This window comes from Dama dama, chromosome 17, assembly GCF_033118175.1.
Source record: "Dama dama isolate Ldn47 chromosome 17, ASM3311817v1, whole genome shotgun sequence".
Lineage (NCBI taxonomy): Eukaryota > Metazoa > Chordata > Mammalia > Artiodactyla > Cervidae > Dama > Dama dama.
Window position 1 is genome coordinate 50,803,959 of NC_083697.1, and position 23,460 is coordinate 50,827,418.

General features: G+C 45.3%; 1 long non-coding RNA gene across 2 annotated transcripts; it reads right to left on the bottom strand.

Moving 5' to 3' along the window:
* On the bottom strand, positions 1-23,261 carry LOC133071758 (uncharacterized). Of its 2 annotated transcripts, none has more exons than XR_009696519.1 (5): positions 23,156-23,261; positions 9,308-9,523; positions 6,613-6,690; positions 5,440-5,528; positions 1-252 (listed from the first exon to the last, which is right to left on the bottom strand). It is a non-coding gene; the product is annotated as an uncharacterized LOC133071758 (long non-coding RNA). The 2 variants fall into 2 exon arrangements; XR_009696518.1 differs by having other exon boundaries at positions 1-255.
* Between the last annotated feature and the right edge of the window lie 199 nt (positions 23,262-23,460).

The following is a 23,460-nucleotide window of genomic DNA, read 5'->3' on the forward strand; positions in this document are numbered from 1 at the left end:
TAACTGCTGAAGGCATGAATTTATTTTTCTTTAAGTGTTTTCTGCCAAGGTTTGGTCCACAATACGTCCAGAGTCAGAGAGAGGAGATGACCTTCTACCCATGCAGTGCTGGTGTAGTCCACCTTCACGTGTCCACCATCATGCCTGCTTCTTATCTTTCTTCTCTCATCCCCTTTTTGCTTTGTGATGCTGGAAGGGTCCCCATAAGCCACTTTTCGCAGACTCTGATGACAGCTGGCTCTCTGTGAAGTTCTGCTAATAGGAGGCATTAGAGGAATATTGGGAGATGAAAGAAAAGAAGGAGAACTTCATTTCTGACTTTCAGTTCCTGTTAGTGTCTCTCCAGCAAGAGTAGACAGTGGGCTCCACTTCCCAACCCCTTTTGACACTCCCCGAGGCCCCTCACACATCCCTGTAGAGAGTCCAGAGCCTACCATCAGCCATGGCACCTGGGGAGGGGCTTCCTCATCCACTGAGCATCAGGCAGCCCCCGGCAGCTCCTTGGGGATGTGAGCACCTGTCAAGTCTCTTGCTCTCATCACTGGTCTGAGAACTTCTAGGGTCTGTGAGCCACACAGCTGCCCCCCAGGAGCCCAGTATCAGTCTCGTGAGACCGACTTCCAAGGTCATAAGCTCTGTTAACCACCCTCTGACCCTTTTCTGCTGACCTCAGGTATTATTAACCTCTGGGTTACCTCAGCATCCTCTTTTTGATCTCTCGCTTGTGTAACAAATTCTTTTATTAAGCCCCTGTGTTTTGAAATATCTGGTGTGGTTTCTCTTGCCCTGACTAGACCCTAACTGATAGAGTGAATTTATCAGATCACGTAACCCCAACGTCCAGCTTGAGAACAGTCTCCAGGCACAATTTGTTCCAGAGGGTCTGAATCTCATTAGGGCTCCCTTCTGTTTTCTAACATTTTCTCAGCACTGATCTCTTCTGTCTGTGTATTGTCTGGAGGATGGCTGCCTTCCAGGTAGCAAAAATTGGTTGTAGCACCTTTATTCCTCATAGAGATAAATCATACTGCCTGTGAGGAAAAGAGGATGTGTTTGTCCCAGATTTTTAAACTAGAGTCCTGAGCTTCACTCTGCTCACACTAGCTTTAGCCATTTACCCAACACTGAACCAATAACTGTGACCAGGGCCTGGGTCTATTGATTAGCTAGATCACATATTCTCTTTCTAAAGCTGGTGGTGTCAACTTCCATAGAGATACAGGGTTTACCAATGGAAATCAGGGTTTCTGGGAGGTGATAGACGGATGCTGATGAGATCAACAGCACCCGTGCCCTGAAACTCATCACAGATTGTATAGGGCAGCCCCACTTTCATATTTCTCTCATTATGTAAATACAATGCCTTTTCAAATATAAAACAAAATGTATAGTGATGGCATTTTAGGTATTATACCTAAGGGACACACCTGAAGGAAATAATTGATAAGCTGAAGTCCATTAAACTTAAAAACTGTATGAAGGACACTGAATAAGAAAATGAGTTACAGGTTGGAAGAAAATACTTGCAAGGGCACGTGTGGAAAAGCCTGCCAAGCAAAATTTACAAAGAACTCTTAAAACTCAACAATAAGAAGATGAACAATCCAATCAAAACAAGGGATTAAAGACCTTAACAAAAAAACAAACACACACACACAAAATAAAGACCTTAACAGACACTTCACCAAAGACAAATATGCAGACTACAATCAAACATACAAAAATATGCATGTCATTATCACAGAAATGCAAATTAAAACAATAGTGAATTCTGCTACATGCCGACAATGTTAGAATGGTCAAAATCCAGAACACTGATGCCAAATGCTGGTGAGGACGTGGAGCAACAGGAACTCAAATTCTTTGCAGGTGGGAATGCAAAATGGTACAGCTATTTTGGAAGATGATTTGACAGTTTCTTACAAAACTAAACATACTCTTACGATTCAATCCAGCAACTGTGCTCCTTGGTATTTACCCAAAGGAGCTGAAACCTTATGTCCACACAAAAACCTTCATATGAGTGTTTATAGCAGCTTTATTCATGATTGCCCAAACTTAGAATCAACCAAGATGTCATTTAGCAAGTGAATAAATCAACTGTTGTACATCCAGGCAATGGAAGATTTTTAGCACTAAAGAAATAATTTATCAGTGGGATTTCCCTAGTGGTCTCGTGGCTAAGACTTTGAGCTGCCAATATAAGGGACCTGGGTCCAGTCCCTGGTCAGGGAACTAGATCGAAAATGCCACAACCAAGAATTCACATGCTGCATGCCACAATGAAGATCAAAGATCCCAAGTGACCACAACTAAGACAACAACAACACAGGCACAGCCAAATAAATAATTTAAAATAAAATAAAATTTGTTTTAATTATCAAGCTATGGAAAGACATGGAGGAAACTTAATGCATATTACTAAGTAAAGAAGTCAACCTGGAAAGGCTGCACACTGTATGATTCCAACTTAATGACATTCTGGAAAAGACAAAACCATGGGAACAGTAAAAAGATGAGTGCCAGGGGCAGGAGAGGAGGGATGAAAAGGCAGAGCACAGATAACTTTTAGGGACAGTGAAAATGCTCTGTACGATGCTATAATGGTGGGTATATGTCTTTATGGGCTTCCCTGGTGGCTCAGTGGTAAAGAATCCTCCTGCAATGCAAGAGACGCAGGAGACGTGGGTTCAATCCCTGGGTTGGGAAGATCCCTTGGAAGAGGGCATGGCAACCTACTCTAGTATTCTTGCCTGGAGAATCCCAGGGGCAGAGGAGCCTGGTGGGCAGCGGTCCACAGGGTAGCAAAAAGTCGGACACAACTGAAGTGGCTAAGCGCAGCACAGCACGGGTATCTTTACATGTTTATCCAAGGCCGTAGAATGTACATCACCAAGAGTTACCCCTAAGGTAAGCCACGGACTTTGGATTTTGGGTGACATTGTGTCAATGTAGTTCAACTGTAATAAGCCTACCACTGTGATGGGGCAAGTTGGTAACAGGGAGACCATTCATGTGTGGGAGCAGGGAGTGTATGGAAAATCTCTGCCTCCCTCTCAAATTTAACATGATCCCAAGACTGCTCTGCAAAATTAGTCTTTAAAATAAAGAGAATAAAGTATGTATACCCAAGTGAAACTTGATTTCTGTTTCTTTTTCAAATATCTTCACAAATGAGAAATAACCCTTCGGTTAACATGTGTCCCAGTGTAGGTTTCAAAGGCAGAGTTCCGAAGGCCTATGGGGCAAACACGGATCGGGGAGTTCTGAGCCTCAGATAAGTTGTCCCCACTCCTTTGGGGTCAGAGAAGTGATAAGGAAGACGCTGAACAACCACAGTTTCCAGGAAATACTTTTCTATTTTTAACTTACATGAATTCACATTCATTGGAAACATAACCTGAAAGGGTTCATTTCTATCTCATCGACAAGAAACTCTCCCCAGGCACTCGGGAGTTTTAAAGATAATATTAATAGATGAAAACCACCATCCTCCAGGGTCAGCCGAAAACATCCCCTGACATTGTTTAGACCCTCTAGTCCTCCTTAGGGACCAAACTGTTCTGTGAAATAAGACTATGTGATGTTCTTTTATTTTGTTTTTTCTTCTCTTTTATTTCTGATAAAAAGAATTAAGACCCAGGGAGATCAATTGCTTTGCCCAGGGTCACACAGCAAGGTCAAGACACTGACTAACTTCAAACGTGAGGGCACTGGCTCCTAATGTCCCAACACAAGGCCATCTTGTTTCCAGATGACCTTCATTCTCTCTGCAGAACCCCAGGAGCTTGGGCAGCATCCTTTCAAGGGCAGTATTTAATCATCACAAAATGCTCTACCAGGAAATAACATTAATCAACACTTGTGCAGCCCTTACTGTGTTCCAGGCAGTTTTCTGAGCCTTGTACAGTGGTTACTTTATTTAATCCTCAAACAGCCTTGTAGGGTAGATGCTATCAGGAGCAGCATGCACAGGGTATAGATGGGGATGCTGAGGCCCCGGCAGGTTCAGTAAGTGGTCCACGATTTCTCTACCAGCAAGAGTGAGCTCTGAGCTGGGAACCCCAGCAGTGGGCTCCTGGAATACAACATTACCTTTGAGACAAAGGGGAGAAAACCAGCCTTGTCAGAGGAAAAACAAAATAAGCTGAGGGAAGGCTGGAGGCAGGCAGTGGAGAGGGACAGAGGGGAGGATGGTGTGAGGAAAACCCTCCTCGCAGAATTCTTGTGCTTACTGACCCATGAGCACATTTTCCACCTTAAAGTTTTGCTCCAGTATTCTCATTCCCTCATAGTCAAAGTCCTAGGCTAATCCTGGCCACTCCTAGGGCAGCCAGAAAGAAGGCCCACGTCACAGGGAAGGGCCCAAAGGTAGCGTCCCTGTTGCTCAGGAGAAGATGACTTTGTTGGGGAATATCAGTCACTGAACAGGCACTGGGCCCTCCAGACGCTCCCAGCCAGCTGGAGCTGTAGCTCCTGTACTATAGCCAAACGAACCCTCGGGAGTCACAGCCGCAGTGAATCCACGGCTGGGGCTGCTGTCGTGTGGAGATAGTAATAAGAGCCCCAGAGCCACAGCATCTACCGGGGGATGCATTCACTCAGGTCACCAGCCATCCCACTCGTCTGTGATGACTGAAGAGCAACCTCTCCATTCCCCTGATCCAATCTCTCTCTCAGAGAAGATGCTGGAATGCAGAACATTTCCTCCAGCATTCTATTCAGCACTCATTGATGGAGCTCCTCCTGAGTGTCTGGCACTGTGGTAGGAAACAGACTTTCTAAAATGCGTGAAACATGACCCTCAGCCTGCAGGAACCCGTGCCCTGAAGACAGACTCTCCCCCCACCTCCCTGATACAACACAAGTGATACAAGCTATAACAGGCAGTGGGTTCCATGTTGCGAGACCTTGCATCTCTATCATTTAACATTTTCCAGCACACAAGCCACCTAGGAACACCACACACCCACCTGGCCATCCCTCCTGTGCCTGGATGAACCCCTGACCCGGTCAAAGGCCCCCACCTCACCAGGCTGCATGTTCCCTAGGGGGCTGGATCTTGAACATGGCTTCCAGGGTCCTGCCACTGTCCATAGCCACCACCTCGGGCATGACTCCAGGCTGCCCCAGGACAAAGCTTGGCTCAGCGTGGTGCCTGGCAGGCCAGCCCTTTGGACCCCTGGAAACCAGATGAGTGTCTCCATTCACTGATGCTTTCTTCTCATCTTACCATGCCTGGGAGGGAGAGTGTGGATCCACAAGCCTGATCACTCACATACATTTATTCTACCTGGTCCAGCCGGGCCTGAGCCCCAGTGCACACCACGCACAGGCTAGTCCATGAACTGGGAACTTTCAGCCCTCTGGATGCCCCTCCTCACCCTGCAGGGTCTTGGCCCCAGTATTAGTAGCCTTCAAAGCTTCAATGGCAGTTACCTTCCACAGAGCCCACTTCAAGAGATGATCAATTTTCTTAAAAAAATAATCAATGGGCTTCCCGGGTGGCTCAGTGGTAAAGAATCCGCCTGCCAATGCAAGAGACATGGGATCAATCGCTAATCTGGGAGTAGGTCACATACACAGGGCAATTAAGCCCTGCACCACAGCTGTGCTTTAGAGCCTGTGCCCCACAACAAGAGAAGCCACTGTAATAAGAAGCCTACACAACAACGAAGACCCAGCACAGTCAAAAATACACAAACGAACGTGTTTTTTTTGAAAAAAGAAAATAATCAACAATTCTACATGACAATTTAATTCTTGGTACGGTAAAGCCAAATCAAAGCAGGGCATTAGTGAGAAAGCCTTAATGGATATCTACAGTTATATTCCAAACATGAACCTTGTTTGTTTTAAATCACAACACATCTATTAATTTTTTTAATGGAGAGCTTTAGGTATTTACTGGCTGCACTGGGTCTTTGTTGCTGCTCTCAGACTTTCTCTAGTTGTGGCGGGCGGCGCCTACTCTCTAGTTACGGTGCACAGGCTTCTCACTGAGGTGGCTTCTCCTGTTGCAGAGCAAAGGCTCTAGACTCATGAGCTTCATTACTTGCAGCACAGTTGCTCATTACTTGTGGCTCATGGGCCCTAGAGCATGCAGGCCTCAGTAGATGTGTAACACAGGCTTAGTTGGTCCGTGGAACGTGAAATCTTCCCCAGGCCAGGGACTGAACCCATGTCTCCTGCATTGGCAGGTGGATTCCTATCCACAGGGCTTTCCTGATAGCTTAGTTGGTAAAGAAGCTGCCTGCAATGCAGGAGACCCCAGTTCGATTCATAGATTGGGAAGATCCGCTGGAGAAGGGATAGGCTAACCACTCCAGTATCCTTGGGCTTTCCCGTGGCTCAGCTGGTAAAGAATCCACCTACAATGCAAGAAACCTGGGTTCGATCCCTGGAGAAGGGCATGGCAATCCACTCCAGTATTCCGGCCTGGAGAATTCCGTGGACTGTATAGTCCATGGGATCACGAAGAGTCGGACACAACCGAACAACTTTCACTTTCACTTTCCTATCCACTGTGCCACCAGGGAAGCCCTAAATCACAACACTTTTTAAAATGTTGCTCAGAAAGCACAACTGTTTAAATGCTCATGTGCTCATTACCTGATACCGGGCTTCTCTTTGCTCTGTATCCTCGGGTGCCCGGAGCACTCTGCGCTTGGCTCTGGAGCGTTCTTCCACCTGAGTGTCGAGAGAAAGTTTGCCCTCTTGGTCTCAGTATTAGGGAGGGCTTTTATCAGCGAGTGTCTGAGGGCAGCAGAACGGAGGGGTGGAGGGAATCGGGTCTGGGTCAGGCCCCTGCCTCTTCACTCGTGAGGGGTGTGATTTTGATAGGGCTGGCCTCCCTCAGAGAATGACATAGAGACGAAGACATGAGAGCCCACAGCCCATCTGCTTGGTGATCGGAGGAAACACCAGGAGGGGAGGAGAGAGGTGAGAAAGGGAAAAGAGGGAAGCCATCCCACCATGCCTTAAGGAGCAGGTTACCTCAGAGACCGACTGAGGATTAACCCCATTGGGACTCGGGAGACTGTGTAGGGGCCTCAGAGATGTCCCACGGCTGGGGTGGTGGAGCCATCAGCTCCCGTCAGGCGGCTCCCAGGGCTGTGACTCCTCAACATGCCTGGCATGGCTGGGCTAGTGCATGTGCCAGGGAGCCCGCGGGAAGGGCCTTCCACTGTTTATAATAAGAAGCCATGAGGTCGACAGTACCAGGGCCTAAGGGAGGGCTAGGGACAGTGCCTTCTACAGGCCATAGAAGGACACCTGAAGAAGAATCATAAAAACGTGAATGCTGACTTCACTGTATGCTGGAGAACTCAGTGAGCTAAGATGTGTGAAGCCATCACGTCAATGGAAAAGCATCACAAGTGTTCCATTGGATGCTCTCGATGGTGATGATGACGATGAAAACAGCAATTCAGGGCTTGCTAACTGGCTCCATCTTCCTCGTAGGAACCTCTGACCAGAGACTGGGTGCCTGCACAGAGTTTATATCTTTCCTCTGTAACTTTCCAAGGCGTCTGCAAGCAATGACATTTCTTCAGCCTGTTGTGTGTTCTCTGGGAGTGAAAAATGAAACCCACCCCGAATCTCACAACTTTCAACAAATAAACAAGAGTGTCTTATTTTATTGTTAATATTTTAAAACTCAGTCTTTGGACAGTTTCTATATTTGCATGGGGCACAATTTTGAGATAGATCAAGAGGTATACAGTGATACTGTCCCTGGCCCCTACTCGCTTCCTTTCCTGTGTAACTTTAGAGTATGGGGTGATGTGTTGTGAGTTTATATCAGTTTACATTTATCTAAACTAAATTTTTATTTTTCCTCTTTTTTTTTCCCCCTAAACAGATGATATCAACACATGCTGTTTTTCACCTGGTTTTTGTCATTGAACACTGCAACACTTACCCATCCATAGAGAGTTTTCTCTCTCTCTTTTTAAACAGTTCTATAGTATTCCACACAACTTTCTGCTGCAGAAAATAGTCATCTTCAGCAATCAACAAGCCTGTGACAGGCCAGTGCCATGCACATGGCTTGCACACATGATCTTGTTTAACCCTATAAGCATAAAGACAGAAAGAGAGACTTCCCTGGCAGCTCAGTGGTAAAGAATCCGCCTGCAATGCAGGAGACACAGGAGACTCAGGTTCAGTCTCTGGGTTGGGGAAAATCCTTTGAAGGAGGGCATGGCAACCCACTCCAGTATTCTTGCCTGGAGAATCCCATGGACAGAGAAGCCTGATGGGCTACAGTCCACAGGATCACAAAGAGTCGGACACGCCTGAAGCAACTTAGCACACACGCACAACCCTCTAAGCACAAAGAGGGACTGTATTTGTTGTGAAAGTGTTAGTCGATCAGTTGTTTCTGACTCTTCGCAACCCCATGGACTGTAGCCTGCGAGGCTCCTCTGTCCATTGAATTCTCAACCCACTCCATGGAGTGGGTTGCCATGCCCTTCTCCAGGGGATCTGCCCAACCCAGGGATCAAACCCGGGTCTCCCACCATTTGCAGGCAGATTCTTTATTGTCTGGGCCACCGGGGAAGTTATGATCACCATTTTATTGTAAGGAACTGAAGCTCATTGAAAAGTTAAGTTCCAGGCCTGAGGTTACACCGCAGCTAAGGGAGAGGCTGACCCTGGAGGGGAGTCTAGTCCCTTATCCTCTGAAACACCCTTTCTCTCATGGAGACATGAGAACAGCCATGAAGCTTGTGAGTTGTTCAGAGGAAGATCTCCATGCCAACTTGGACATTTCTTTGGCAACATACCATAGTGCATTTCATGCAGTTTGCTTTATTTGGATTTTTGTATTATTTCCTGCATTTGGGCCCTGAAAGGATTCCATCTGAGGCAGGAGGCTGGAGTGAATGGCTGGAAGATGTTCCTTCTTTAAGGACAGGACTGAGACTGTGTGGGTGGTACCGGCGGAGTGCAATGAAGCGGCAGTCCTAGGTGAGCCGAGCGCTAGGGAGCCCCTGACAGGGGGCACTGCGGGCGGGGACTGAGCCTGGGGTAGTCCCCCAGGTAGTCCCCCAGCACACCCTGGCTGTGCTGAAGCCAGGGACAGGTCCAGGGCTCTGGGCCACGGGATGTTGTTAAGGGAGGAAGCTGGGGCTGAGGGAGCTGGAACCGAGAACAGTATGAAAAAGAGGTTTGTCTGGAATCATCTGGTCCACGGCCATGTCTTTTAGGTGGAGAGTCAGACCCAGAACTAAGTGTTGGTCTTCACAAGTTCCCTGATCCCTGGGAGATTCCCTCATGGCTCAGCGGGCAAAGAACCCACCTGCAATGTAGGAGACACAGGAGACGTGGGCTTGACCCTTGAGTCAGGAATATCCCCTGGAGAAGGAAATGGCAATCCACTCCAGCATTCTTGCCTGAAGAAGTCCTTGGACAGAGGAGCCTGGTGGGCTACAGTCCACGGGGTCACAGAGTCGGACTCAACTGAGTGGCTAGACACACATGCTTCTGATCCCGAAGTGCTCCCTCTAGTACTCCTCTGGAGACAAAAGCAAAGACAGTGTGTGTGTTGGAGGACGGGTCTGGGGGTAATATATCTGTGCCTAGAACTGTGTATGAGCCTGCAGCATGGGCTGAGGGATGGAGAGTTAAGAGGAACTGAGGGCAAGGAAGAAAGAGGACATAAAACTCCGAAATCCTTCCAACAATGCATACAAGTCCCAGGGATTTCCAAGCTGAAGCTTTGCCATCTTTAATTCCATGACAATGTTTGACAATAAAAATGGTATTCATTTGGGCGGTGGTTGTTAAGTTTTACGACTCCGGCAACTGCAGATCTTGGAGTTCTCTGGCTCTTTGGCAGCTTCACAGAAGTTAGTTCTTCACCGCCTCTGTCATCCTACACAGGCCTGCTCTGCACTCATTTGTCCCTTTTCAGATAAAGCTGCACTAAATCACCGAAAGTGGAAGAAAGATGGTTCTCTAAAGACTTTTTGCTAGAATTGGGGCAGGGTGGGAGGAGGAAAAAGGTCCTTTCCTCTCTAGTTGCTTAGTAACAGAACCTAAACCTAGAGATGAAAAGACGTCCTCGCTGGAAGTGCCTCTGAGAGTAAAGTCAACACAGAGGAAAGCAGAACGCAGAGCGTGACTCCAATTGATATCTTTTGATATCCTGGATCCAGCTGTGCCTAAAGCAGTTTACATCTGGACTTTCACAGTGCAGGAAGCACTAAGTTATCTTTCTAGTGAGATCTACATAGTGATTAAGAATCAGGTTGCCTAGATTTGAATCTTGGATCTGCCACTTACTAGCTATAGAACCTTGGACAAGACACTTAACCTCTCTGGGCCTCAATATCCTCAACAATAAAATGGGATAATAAGAGTATCTATCTCACAGGGTTGATATGAAGGTTAAATGAGTCAACACATGAGAAGCATTTAGAACAGTACCTGGCATGCTAGTGTAATTACAAAAAATCATTTGTGCCAGTCAGTATGTGGCAGCAATAAACAGCCCCAAAGTCTCAGTGGTTTAAAACAGCTGTTTTTCTTTTTTTGAACATAGGGGCATCCACTGTGGATCAGCAAACACAGCACTCATTGTACTTACTCAGGAATCTGAGCTGATAGAGCAGCTGCCATCTCTAATGCTGTTGGTCACCATGATAGAGGGAAACAACTTCAAAAAAGATACAATGGCTTTTGCCCAGGAGAGGTATATGTCACTTCCACTCATATTTCATTGGCCAAACCAAGTCACTGGGCCACACCTAGCTTCAAAGAGGAGGGGAAAGCAGTCCTGCCATGCTCCCAGACAGGGCAGTCCTAATGACCACCAGATTACTATTGTTCCATCATAACGGGTTGAGTATTGGACACCTGCACTGAAAGATTCCCAAGTAAATAAGAAATCACAAGTACCCCTGGTTTTATACTCAGGAGCATGCAGGTGCCATTATGAAGCCATGTTCTTACTAACTCCCTTTCCCCTCATTCACTCCAACCATTTTTAAGTCTGTGGCTCCTGGCTATCTGTCTTTCAGGTGTCAGGACCACGTCACTGATATTTTCAGTGATCCCTTGCTGGTTAAATCCCAGAAAAGTGGATAGAAGTTGTGTGATTGGCCCAGAGTCACAGGTGTACAAAAGAAAGCACTGAGGGAGAAAAGATGGGAAGGTTTCCTTTGGAGAGGAGATGTGTTAGGTCAGGTTCACTAGAAGCACAGTTGAGATGAGCATTCAGGGACCTGTGATTAAGCAAGGGAGTCTCTCTGGAGGGAAGAGGATTGAGGGAAGCTGAAGAGGGCAGAGGCCAGAGCTAAGTCAGCCCCTGATCCCATGGGCAGCTCCTGAGTGTGAGTTCCTGCATGGAGCCCGTCCTGCCTGGAGACAAGCGACTGGGCTTTTACAGCTTATTGTGATCAGTCACTGGCATCAGGCTACTCTAAAGGGGAGAGTCAACCTTCTGGGCTAGGCAGCTCCTATTGGGTTGGTTAAGGGTGATTCTGGGAGAAGAAGGGGGGCAGCTGTGAGCTGCCAGCAGCTGGGGGCAGGGTGCAACAGGCCAGTCAAGGTGATTTGGATGGGGCAACAGCATCTAGTAGAAGTCATGAGGAAAGCACTAATAGGAACCATCTCCCCTTTCCTCCCACTAGCAAAAGTGTGCCTCAGAAGCCTGGAAAATATTGACGTTAGTGGGGTAAGAAACAGCAGCCTGTGGTTCCCCATTTATCTCCTAGATTAAATAGAAATTTTACCATCAACCCATATTTCCAGGCCTATGTCCCAAGACCCTCACAAACCTAATCTATATGAAAAGTCACCTGGAAACTTGATATTTTATGAACAACTTCCATGCCTTTGCTCTGACTCTTTTCCCTCTTCTGCCAAGAGTACACAGGTCCCTCTCCAGACCTCTGAAATTCTATCCACACTTCAAGGCCCTCTCAACTACTGACAACTTCATAAAGCCTTTCCTAATTACTCGACAGGAGATGAGCTTTCCCTTCTTTGAAACCTCAAAGCCCTTACTTTCAGCAGTGGGTTTCATTCTACGAATTTGAGTCATTTGATAAGTGTTAGCCTCCAAATCTTTTATGGACTCTTTAGGACGAGTTCAGTCTTTTTCTCTTTGCTGCCTCTGGCAAACACCTTGAATAATGAAGGCACTTAATTCATATGTGTGTAACTGAATATCTACTTAGATGAGATTAAATGTCCACACATGATCAAAGCTTTTGTTTTGTGCGCATCACCCACAGCTGACATTTGCTGAGCACTTCCTATGTCCTGTGCATGAAGTATTTTCTTTGCTTTAGTGATCTTCACCCCATAGATAAGAAACCGAAGCCAAGAGAGGTCAAGCAACTTGCCAAAAGCCACACAGGTAGCAGGTGGTAGATTAGATGAAGCCTTAGGTTCGTCTAAATTCAGAGCCCACACTGCTAACCTCTATGAGGGACCTGCAATAGGGACGAATACGGACTTGCTATCAGAAGACATGACTATACGTGCAGGCTCTGTCACTCACCTTGAGCAATGAGGTGAACAAACCTGAACAACACTGGGGAAAACGAGACAGCTGCTTGCCCAACGCATCCATTTTTCTTCGTGGGTAAAGAACCAGACCAGTGCTGCGCTGGCTTTAATGTGCACACAATTCACCTGGGGGAATGGGGACACCAGCAGAAAACACCCCACATAACACAATGTGAGAACATCTGTGATAGAAATAGGCCCTTACTAGAAAGAAGAAGGTGAGAACCCAGCAGGGGTGGAGATGGAAGTGAGAGAAAATGCCCCAGAAAAGGTTACCACGGAGCTGAGTCTTAAGGATGAGAGAGCTGACCTGGTACAGAAAAGAAAGGGAAGAAGGACTATTTCAGGTGGAAGGTCAGCACATCAAAGCTAAGGAGGTCAGAGGGTCCCAGAGGCACTTGGGGAGCTGCCAGGGGCTAAATATCTCTAGAAAAGAGAGGGAGGGGCCCCTGGCAAGAGCCTGGCTAGAGAGAAAGAGTACAGATCCAAGAGACACTGCCATCTTGTAAAAAAGGTTAAGGGGGCTTCCCTGGTGGTTCAGTGGTAAAGAATCCGCCTGCCGATGAAAGACACATAGGTTCCATTCCTGGGTGGGGAAGATCCCCTGGAGGAGGACATGGCAACCCATTCCAGTATTCTTGCCTGGGAAATCCCATGGACAGAGGAGCCTGGAGGGCTACCATCCATGGGGTCACAAGAGACGGATGCAGCTCAGTGGCTGAGCATGCATATACACAAAGGATAAGGAAAACCACTGAGGACATCAAGGTGAGCGGCAGTGTCAACCTGACCCCCGGAAGTTTCCCTTCCACTGCTCTCAGGGAGACTGTCAAAGGGGTGCAGTCAGATTATTTTAAATGAGGAGGTTTCTAGGTCCCAACAAGCCTCACTGCTTGGCACCCCAGAGCAAATGTTTCTCCCCAGGATTCAGCCTGTGGATCTAGGGAGGCACAGAGCCGTATAGCCCGTAGGGAAGGACCCCTGGATGTGGAGTAGAAGAGAAGCAAGAACAAATCAAAGGGGAATGTGCCGAGACAGCCCCCCACCCCAACACTGCCTCCCCAGGGTCAGTCTTAGTTATTTCTTTATTAGACCATCATTTCTCAACCTTTGTCCCGATGAGACATATATACAAGGCACTTGACCTTCACCAGCCAGACATATGTCTTTGATATATCCAGAGTTCTGCTCATTTCCTAGAGCCATAGTACCTATGATTGAAAGTGACATTCATGGAGGGAGAAAGAATGTGCTCACTCTAATTCATGAAGCAGATAAACCTCACAGAACCCTTGATGCCTTCTCCATGGCTGGGAGTAGATTATAAGCTTGGACACCAGACAAACTCAGGTTCTTATTTGGACTCCCTCACTTACATCTGTGTGGCCTTGGGTAAGGTGCTTAAACCCTTGAAGCCTTAGCTTGCTCATCTGCAAAATGGTTATGATAATAAAATCCTACCATGGAGGGTTTGTCATCAGTACTGGATCTGCTTATATAATCTAAATGCTTGGGTATGTGCCTCTGATACATGGTGAATACTCAACAGATGATAACTTGGCGAATACTCAATAGATGATAACTTCCTTACTATTAATGTTGTCTTATTCTTTTAACAACATGCCTGGGACTTCCTTGATGGTCCAGTGGCTAAGACTCCAAGCTCCCAGCTCAGGGGCCTAAGTTCAATCCCTGATCAGGGAACTAAACCCACATGTTGCAACTAATAAGAGTTCACACGCCAAAAAATAAATAAGTATTTAAAAATAAAAGCAATATGCCTGACTGGAATACACTACTGAGTAATGACACTGTTGCAAATTAATGAATCAGAGAAAGGAAAATCATTTTGTGCATATGACTTCTAATTGATTTATCTTTACCTTTGAATGTCATCACATTATTTCTTTCAAAACATGCTGTAATTCCAACTCTGAACTAATTCGCTACCCTGCCCCTCTACTCCCCATCAGCAAGACTTTTAACAGCTGTTCACAGGTCCTACCTAAAAACTCAGTTTTAATTTCCTGTTAGAGACCTATCATTCTCAAGATCTGCTGGGTGAAAACCACCTTGGTGGTGAGGCAGAAGGAGGTAGAAATGGCTTTTTGAGCCTTGTCAAGGGGAGTGTTTGGCCCCCAAACAGTCTCTCAGCAGCCCACTCACCTGGGCTCCATGTGGCCTGTAGTCTCTGCCTTTCAGAGAACTTGTTTCTTTCTACTATGGATAGGGAGCAGAAATACCCTAATCAGGACCTCATCTAAAGGGCTCCCCACCTGAGAAATGGGAACGCTGCCTACCCATCCCTCAAAGGTTGTTGGCAGGTCCCCCAAAGATGAAAAGACAAGAAATTCCACTTTCTGATCTGAGCCAGTGTCACCTCCAGACAGGACTGAAGAAATAGGCTTTGAACTCAACCCGGCAAGCCCACTCTGATCTTCCAGCTCGTCCTCTCTACGATAGAGACCACCCTGACAGCATGAGCTGGCCAATCACTCCCTAGGTCAAGAACTCTCAATATGGAGTCCCGTGACTCAAAGACCAGAACCCTCACCAGCCCACAAGACATTGGGTCTGGCTGCTTCCCGCTGGTTGTGCCGCTGCCTGGGGCTCTTTCCATCCTCTGGGGGTGGACTGCTGGCAGTCCTTCATTGGTTTGGCTCCTCAACCCACCTTTGCACACACTGGCATCTCTCTTGGGGTCTTTCCATTCCCACATCCCACCTCTACCCACCTTCTGCTCTCACTGTTAACATCACATCCTCCAGGAGGTCATCTTTGACCCCCAGATAGCTCCCATAATCTCAGGGAGATTTAATTTTCATTGGCTCCATCACTGTCTCCCCAGTGGAATATCAGCTTCATGAGGGTTGTGTTTTGCTTCCCTCATTGTCCCAGTGACCTCAGTGCCCAAGTGACCATTCTTATATTAATATTGAGGATCTCAGATGAAGAGCTCCATTTTTACCAAGAGAAATAGAGTAGAAGAGTTAGTTCTTTCATTGATGTGATTGTTGTAGACTGAATTATTCTATTGGTAAATGCAGCTTTCCTTATTCCTTTAAAATATTATACTGTCAGGGGTTACTTCTCTTAATCCCTGTGTTCCCTTCATGTCCCTCAAACTCACTCTTTCTTAGGAGCAGCTGTTCATTGATTCCTCACCCATGAAGTCTCAGATCTTTTTGGTGGCAATTATGTCACAAAGGGGAATCTTCACCAAAATTAAATGGAATGGAGGCAATTGAGGGAAAGAATTTTCTCTCTCACCTAATTTCCATCATATACCACTCTTGAGTCTGGGAGTAAGTGGTGGATTTGGGGAAGAGGAGGAAATGCTCTAAAACGTGCTGCTTAAAATATTACTGGCCCATGTCAAGTATAGAAATGTTAAGTACAAGATGTTACCAGCTTATATTGAGCCTAGAAACTTTTAGGGCAATTTGATGTTGCCATGACATTCAAGAACATGGTCTATAGGGCTGTCTCGGTGAACAGGGCAATAGCGACCACTTCCATGTTATTGAACTTGGATGGTGGGTCACACACATAAGACAACAGATTCTTCCTCATTTTTTTGGAAATTCTCACACACTGGCCCTTCACCACAGACAGTTTGAAGAATGTAAAAATGATGTAGCCCTAGTCATGTCATAAGTGAAAGTCAAGGCTTCAAGAAATACCTAAAAACTAAGAAACATCTAAAGGCAGGAGTGGAAAGGAAAGCAAGAGAATGACTGTAGATTGCAGTGAGTCATGGGAAGAGTCTTTGGAGATGAATCTTGAATTGGGTCTTGAAAGAAATTATTGTCAAATATTGAGGGACAAGGGGTAGGAGGGCATTTCAGAACAGAAGCACGCAAGCTAAGGCATGGAGGCTGTGTGAGACATGTCCTCACACACTCAGCTGAAATAGTTAAGTCAGGAGATTGGGTTCTACCATTCGGTAATCATCACAATGATCACTGATTTCTGTGAAAATATGACAATGGTAAGAACAGTGAGCAAGTTTGAGAAATAACAGAGAATATCTATATAGTCTCAAAGTGGCTGCCCTCCAGATTCTTATCAATGACAAAGCAAACACAGCAGTGCAGAAACCTAGCAGGCACCACCTCAACTAAATGATCAAAGTTAAATAGGTTAGGTCGGTTATGAGAAAAATGGACGTGTACCTCCTGATATGATGCACTGGGAAGAACACATGATGTTTGTGCTATTCCCACTAAAAATGCATCTATCACTGAAACCACTCAGGAGGAAACAGCAGACAAATCCCACTGAACATACTCTGTAAAATAGCTGAACTGTATTCTTAAAAGTGTCAATATCAGGAAAGACAACTAAGGAACTGTTGCAAGTCCAAGAGGCTGAAGAGATGTGACAACTGAATGCAATGTGTGATCTGGAATATTCTTTGCTTTAAACGATCTTATTGGGACAACCAGTAAAATCAGATGAGGTCTGTACATTAGTTAATGATATTGTATGAAATTAATTTCCTGAATTTGATGATCATGCTATGCTGTGCTTAGTTGTTCAGTTGTGTCCAACTCTTTGAGACCCCATGGAATGTAGCCCGCCAGGGCCCTCTGTCCAAGGGATTCTCCAGGCAAGAATACTGGAGTGGGTTGCCATGCCCTCCTCCAGGGGATCTTCCCAACCCAGGAAGTGAACCCAAGTCTCCCGCATTGCAGGTGGATTCTTCACCATCTGAGTCACCAGGGAAGCCCTTGATGATCATACTACGGTTAATAAAGAAAAAGTTCTTATTTTAGGAAATACCCAGTGACACATGTAAAGGGACACTGTATTTCAAACAGTTCTAAAAAATATATAGTAGGTATGAAGATAGGGCTTCTCTGGTGGCTCAGCAGTAAGGAATCTGCCTGCCAATGCAGGAGATACAGGTTCCATCCCTGGATCAGGAATTTCCCCTGGAGAAGGAAATGGCAACCTGCTCCACCATTCTTGCCTGGGAAATTTCATGGACAGAGGAGCCTGGTAGGCTACAGTCCATGGGGTCATAAAAGAGTCAGACACAACTTAGTGACTAAACAACAATAACAAGGTATGAAGATACAGAGATAAATAGAGGATAAAGCAAAGGGGTCAAATGTTAACATTGGGACATACTGGTGGAAAACATATATGGACATTCTTTATACTATCCTTATAACTTATCTGTGAGCCTGAAATCATATTTTTAAAAAGTCAAAAGAAGAGACGAGCACCTAAGCTTTAGCCCCCACTTAGTACTAAGTGAGTTAAGTCTCCCCACCCCTCTGGATCTCTTCCCGCCTCCTCCAGCCCTTCCAGTTGGAGGCTGCATGGCTTGGCCTTGCTGGTTCCAGATCCTCCCAGCTAATTTCTGGATTTACGCCTTCTCTCCTTTTCCTGTCTAATGTTTCTTTCAGACTACACCCTGAGAGCTGATCTCTTTGGTTGAATGCCCCTTGAGATCCAGGGTAGCACAGCAAAATCCTGCCCGTGTCCTATACTTGCTCACTTAGCCAAATCCTGATTACTCCCCAGAAAGATCAAGACAATTAACTTTTCTTGAAGACCTACTATGGGCCTGGCACTGTGCTTCATCATTCCAGTGACCTAAAGGGTAACTTTTCCAATGAATCATCTCCATCTAAATTCCAATGGCTCTAAAGCTCAAAGCCTTTTTGACCATAGGAAGTGCAATATTTAAAGAGTTCCCCTACCTATATAATTCTGGGAAGACTCAGGACCACTTAGATGTCTCATAGATCCAATTTGGTTGTCTACTACCCTCTATGAATTATAGAGCTAGAATTTTTGGCCTCAGGTCCTCCCTTTCCCATGAAGTTGTCACTCCAAGCTGGCAGTCCCATCTCTGTCTCCACTGCCAGGGCACCATCAGAGCTGAAAATATGTGTACCTCAATGCCAGAGACCTTGCAATCCTAAAATAAACAGGGGAATGCTCCTTTTGTGTTACGTTCCATTGCGGTGGGAGTCAGGGGGCCCCACAATCAACTGCTCAAGCTCTAGTGCTATGGTGTGCATGTCGAAGCATTTTAATCTCTGGTGCCCACAAGATGCCCAGTAGACAGTCTAATGATGCCCACAAGACAGTAGTGAGTCTCCATCTGTTTTCCAATTCCCAGGCTGGTTTCTAGGCCCATCTCACCATATGAGATTACTTCCCTTAGGGTGAGTTCTTTCTTAGCCCTTGTGGACCCCTCCTACAGACTGAAATTTTATAAATATCTGAGATAGATTGTGGATGGAAATGGATATGTGAAGGGTATTGCCTATTGCCACTCATTGAAATACCTGGGGGCCAGGTCCTGCACTATCAAGAAACCCTGCTGATATCCGTGGCTCAGAGAAGTTATTGAAGGCCTAGTATGGGCTCCCACAAGCAGGTGTTGAGATTCGAACCCAGATCTGCAGAACTCTTTCCTGTCCATCACTTTATCTTCTCTGCAAAGTGGAACTCAGCTAACAGGTTGGTAAATGGAGGTCCTCTAGTAGAGGGATTGTTAGCTAAATGTAGCTTTACTCGATCAGATTAGGATTCCAAAAATTTTGGGGCAACTGTTCATCATGCAGCTGGTGCTACTGTTGAGTCCAGGCTTGGCTTATTTGGGCCAGTTAATTTTTTTTTTTTCTTTCTTCCTAGTATCTCTTTCCTCACAGGCATTTTATTTACCCAAAAAAAGGTAACATCAAGCATGGCCCATTTTAATATAGTTCTGGAAAATGCTTGAGGGAGGTGGGAGGGAAGGTCAACAGTACTGGTAATGTGGTTTTATAGAAAAAGTGTGGGTCTCAGAATCAGACGGACCTGAGTTCAAATCTGAGTTTGTTACTTACTGTTTGAGTAAATGTTCATCAGTTCAAGGCCCTTATATGTAAAACAGAGATAATGCCATGTAACTCTCAGGGTTAAAGGAAAAACCTTACTTTAAATCATCAGTCCCAAAGAGGGACTCAATGAACCTCAGTTTCCCTCTCCTTGACTGATTCTTTTGGATCATATGAGAATTTTAGCTATCTCTATTTTTCTATTCATTCCTCTTATGGACAACCCTAAAGACAGTTCAGAAGTGGGTCTTGTTTCCATGGAGACGCATGGAAGGTAAACAAATTTGAAAAGGGGAAGCACAGACGCTCACCCCCTACGCCCACTCACAGCCAGTCAGTGCATAGCCTCAGCAGAAATGTTTCCAAAGAAATGCTTCACCCAGCTTTCGGGGAAGGCACCAAGTCCTCTTTCAAAGTCTTTACATGCTTTTTCACTGTGTGGCTCTTGAAATGAACAATAACTTGAAACAGAAAATGATGAACTTCACACAGCAATGGATCGAAAGTGGAATTATTGAGCTCACCATTGTCTAATATAATTAGGCTTACATTCTCTTGAATCTAAATAGCTGGGCTCCCCCCTCTTCTGTACATGCACATTTACTTATTAATGGGTAGAATATTACAAGTTTTCTGGGCCCCACATGGTTTCAGTTCTAATCCAAACAACTTACTTTCTTCTGAAACTCTGATTTTCCTCTTTTTTGGCAAAGTTATTTTGTATGTTTCAAAGGGGAATTGCTTCCCTGAGTCTGTGTGGAAGTACAAGCACATAAATCACACGCTGAATTTACTTAACAAGAAGGACTAATCCCACTGTCACTTCCCACTGAACAGTGCCTTCTTAGGAAAAAATGCTGCACATCCTTTAGAAGACCAAGATCCATCCAATCAAATGACTTTTTAAAATTCCACAAAATGATCTCTCTGTCTGAAATAATAAGCTTAAAAAGCTCATTAAACATAGCAGCAATTAGATAATAGATATTTCTTAATTAGCTAGCTTTGGATCTCGCTCCAATCATGGCAGAAATCAGACTAGCTTTCTAGGGAGGTAAGCATGCATTTGAAAACCTAATAACAGTATAGTTTCCTCTATTCTCCCTTTAACACAAGGGCCAACTTTTGATGAGTGAAAATCAACTTATGTCTTACCCAAAACATCTGTTCTCAAGATGCAACACCTCAAATGATATGGCAGAAACATAAGTCACCAAATAACAGCTCATAAAATTATGGCTAACAGTGGTAAACAGTCTTGTCGCCATCAACCACAAAAGGAAGAGAAAAGGCATCTAATAAAGCCTTTAGCAGTCACTAGAATTTGTCTTGAATTTTCTAAAGGCTCTTACAGAAGACTTGATGTGGTCCGTGTTGTAAAACCACAGGCAGACATTTCTGTACCATGGAGGATAAACACAGTGGTAGGAAGAGAGACTTAGCAGAATGATTTCCCCCAAACCAGAACATCTAGATGTCCCTGTGGACAAGTTAAGCCGCTATCCTCAAGGTGGGCTCTGAGTCTTGGCTAGTGAGATAAAAGCAACCACAGTTGCTGTGGAGGGGAGGCCCAGGCAGGCCTCTGATTATTAACTTCAACAGCTCCTTCCTTCATCATGAGATCCAGAGCAGAAAAAAAAAAGGGAACTTAGGGAGGCCTTCCCTTTGTCATATAAACAAATGTTTTGAATGAGATGTGATAAGATTGAGTGGCCACCAAGCCATAGAATCTCTGAACACTGGAGCTGGAAAAGTTGTAGAAGAGGAAACTGCAACTGACGGTGTTGAAATGACTCGCCCAAGGTCACAGAGAAACCACCACCGCCCCTTACCACTTGTGACTTGAGTGGAAATAGTCTTTTTTCTGACATGAAAAAAAAAAAAAAGAAAGAAAAGAGTGAGTACCCTATGTGTCAGCAAAAGTTATGCCACATGCAGCTAGATCATTGCCCAACAAAGGAAATGTGGATTCACAGAACTTGCTTCCTACTTTGAACACTATTTTTCCTGTAATTGGGTAAGGTTGGGGGCAAATGTTGGTCAAACACCACAGAGATAAAGAGAAGCTCCATGTTCTTAGGTGCATAAACAAGAGACCCAAACGTTTAGCAATCCAGTATGACTTCAAGCATGCGCAACATGGGCTATGCATTCTGTAAAATAGAGGGAAAAAAATCATACAATAATGGTCTTTTCCCTCAAGAAAAATTTAAACAACTGTAGGCAATCATCAGAGACCAAGTGCAAAGACTGAGTATTGACAATAACTCCTAACAGGCTTTCAGACATGGGAGAAATCACAGGATTTTGGACAAATAGTCAAGGATGGCTTGTTTGACCTGACTTCCTTGATATCTCGAAGGCTGGGTTGGGGAGGGGAGGGGGAAAGACAAGTTGGGAGTATCTACATGGGAATACATTTTCTGAAGTAGGAATTAAAGTGGCTCCGGAAAGTCTGGTAAAGAGACCCAACTAAGTGGCCTAGAAGTTGGGTTTAAGGACACGATGGAAAATAAGATTCCAGAGGGAAAGCATGATGAAGGACTCAACAAATTGTTCAACTGAAGAAACACCAAACAAAGCCCAGCCTCTAGACCCATTTCCTTGGAGACACTTGTCTCACTGGTGTGTTAAGAAAATCAAATTTTCAGTTTTTAGATATACATATGCCAGAATCATCGAAGGGTGATATTCTTCATATTGTGATTAATATCTTGACCTCTGTACAGATACAAAGTTGCTGTGAGCCATATGAGGGATCACAGTCTCTTTTACACCACCACTCCCCAAGAGGAAATAGACCAGATAGTTTTAGAAGCCATTTCTAGACCCACAAGTTACTGACTCAACAAAACAAGGTTTTGCCAATGCTATTAAATATCCAAGAAGCTATCCAAATGCCTTTGAACATTCCTTCTCCTTGACCTTAAAGGCTTTATTAGATTTATCAACTCCTCCATCTGAAGGCTTACCTGTGGTCTCTCTATTTTTACCTCCAATTTCTGGAGTGGGGAGGTAAACTGAGGTGCAGAGTAATCATGGAATCATCTAATTAGAAGACTATTTCAGCGTTAAAAGATGGCACGCCCAAAGCCTGCTGTACACAAAGGCGATTTAATCATGTCTGATTTTCAACTTGGATTTACAATGAAATTTGAAACAGAAAAGAGCAAAATTCCAGATTGAAGAAAAATTACAGCTGGAAAAATAATTAAAAAAAAAAAATCCAAGAAAACCTTCCAAGCAGTTACTCAATTTGGGAATTTAAGGAAGGTGGAGGTTTGTGTCCAAGAGGAAACTGCTCTGGGGACACAGAGGAATGGAAATTTCTGCCTTCAGCCTATTTTTGTAGCCCTGTCTTCAGCCATACACACATCTGAATTAGAGAAGGCATTCCTCTCCACTGCTTCCAACAAGGCACACGCCAGCAGAGGCCTCTGGTCACACTATGCATGAGCTCATGCAAAAGCTTCCCGCGGTGAGAGTTTGTGGGAGGAGAGGTATTAATCTGCCCCTGGCTGCTGGCCTCTAGCAAACATGTGCCCTTCCTGCCTGCCTGCTTGTGCCTCCAAGGTACACATAGCACATGGCTCCAGGTCACTCAGGAGTTCAGTGTTTGGACAGGGTTTGTGATATAGATGATGGACAGAAATTCCCTCTTTCTTTCTTCATCTTAAGTAGGAAGAAGCTTTGGGTTCATGGTTAATAGCCATTCAGCATCTGAAGATTGCAGGGTTTAGCCACCGGAAGGCAAACATATGGCATCAATACTACTGCTCCTTACTCACCTTCCCGAGGCAGACACCACTGATCAAGCGGAGCTCCCTTCTGTTTCCAGCCAAGACTCAACTCTAGAATCCTTCCTGACCCAACAGTCCAGGCTGCCATCACCAATCAGAGCTGGCAAGTGGTTTGAAATTTATTTGCCAGCCCCAGGGTAAAGAGGAAGGAAGAGAAAAAGAGAGAAGGAAGACAAAGGAAAGTAACACTTCCTAAGCACCAACTGTGTACCAAACAGTGGCCCATTGGAGGGCAAGGATGTCTGCCTGAGGAGAGGGGTGTTTTATCACTGGTACTGTTACAGTGATCACAA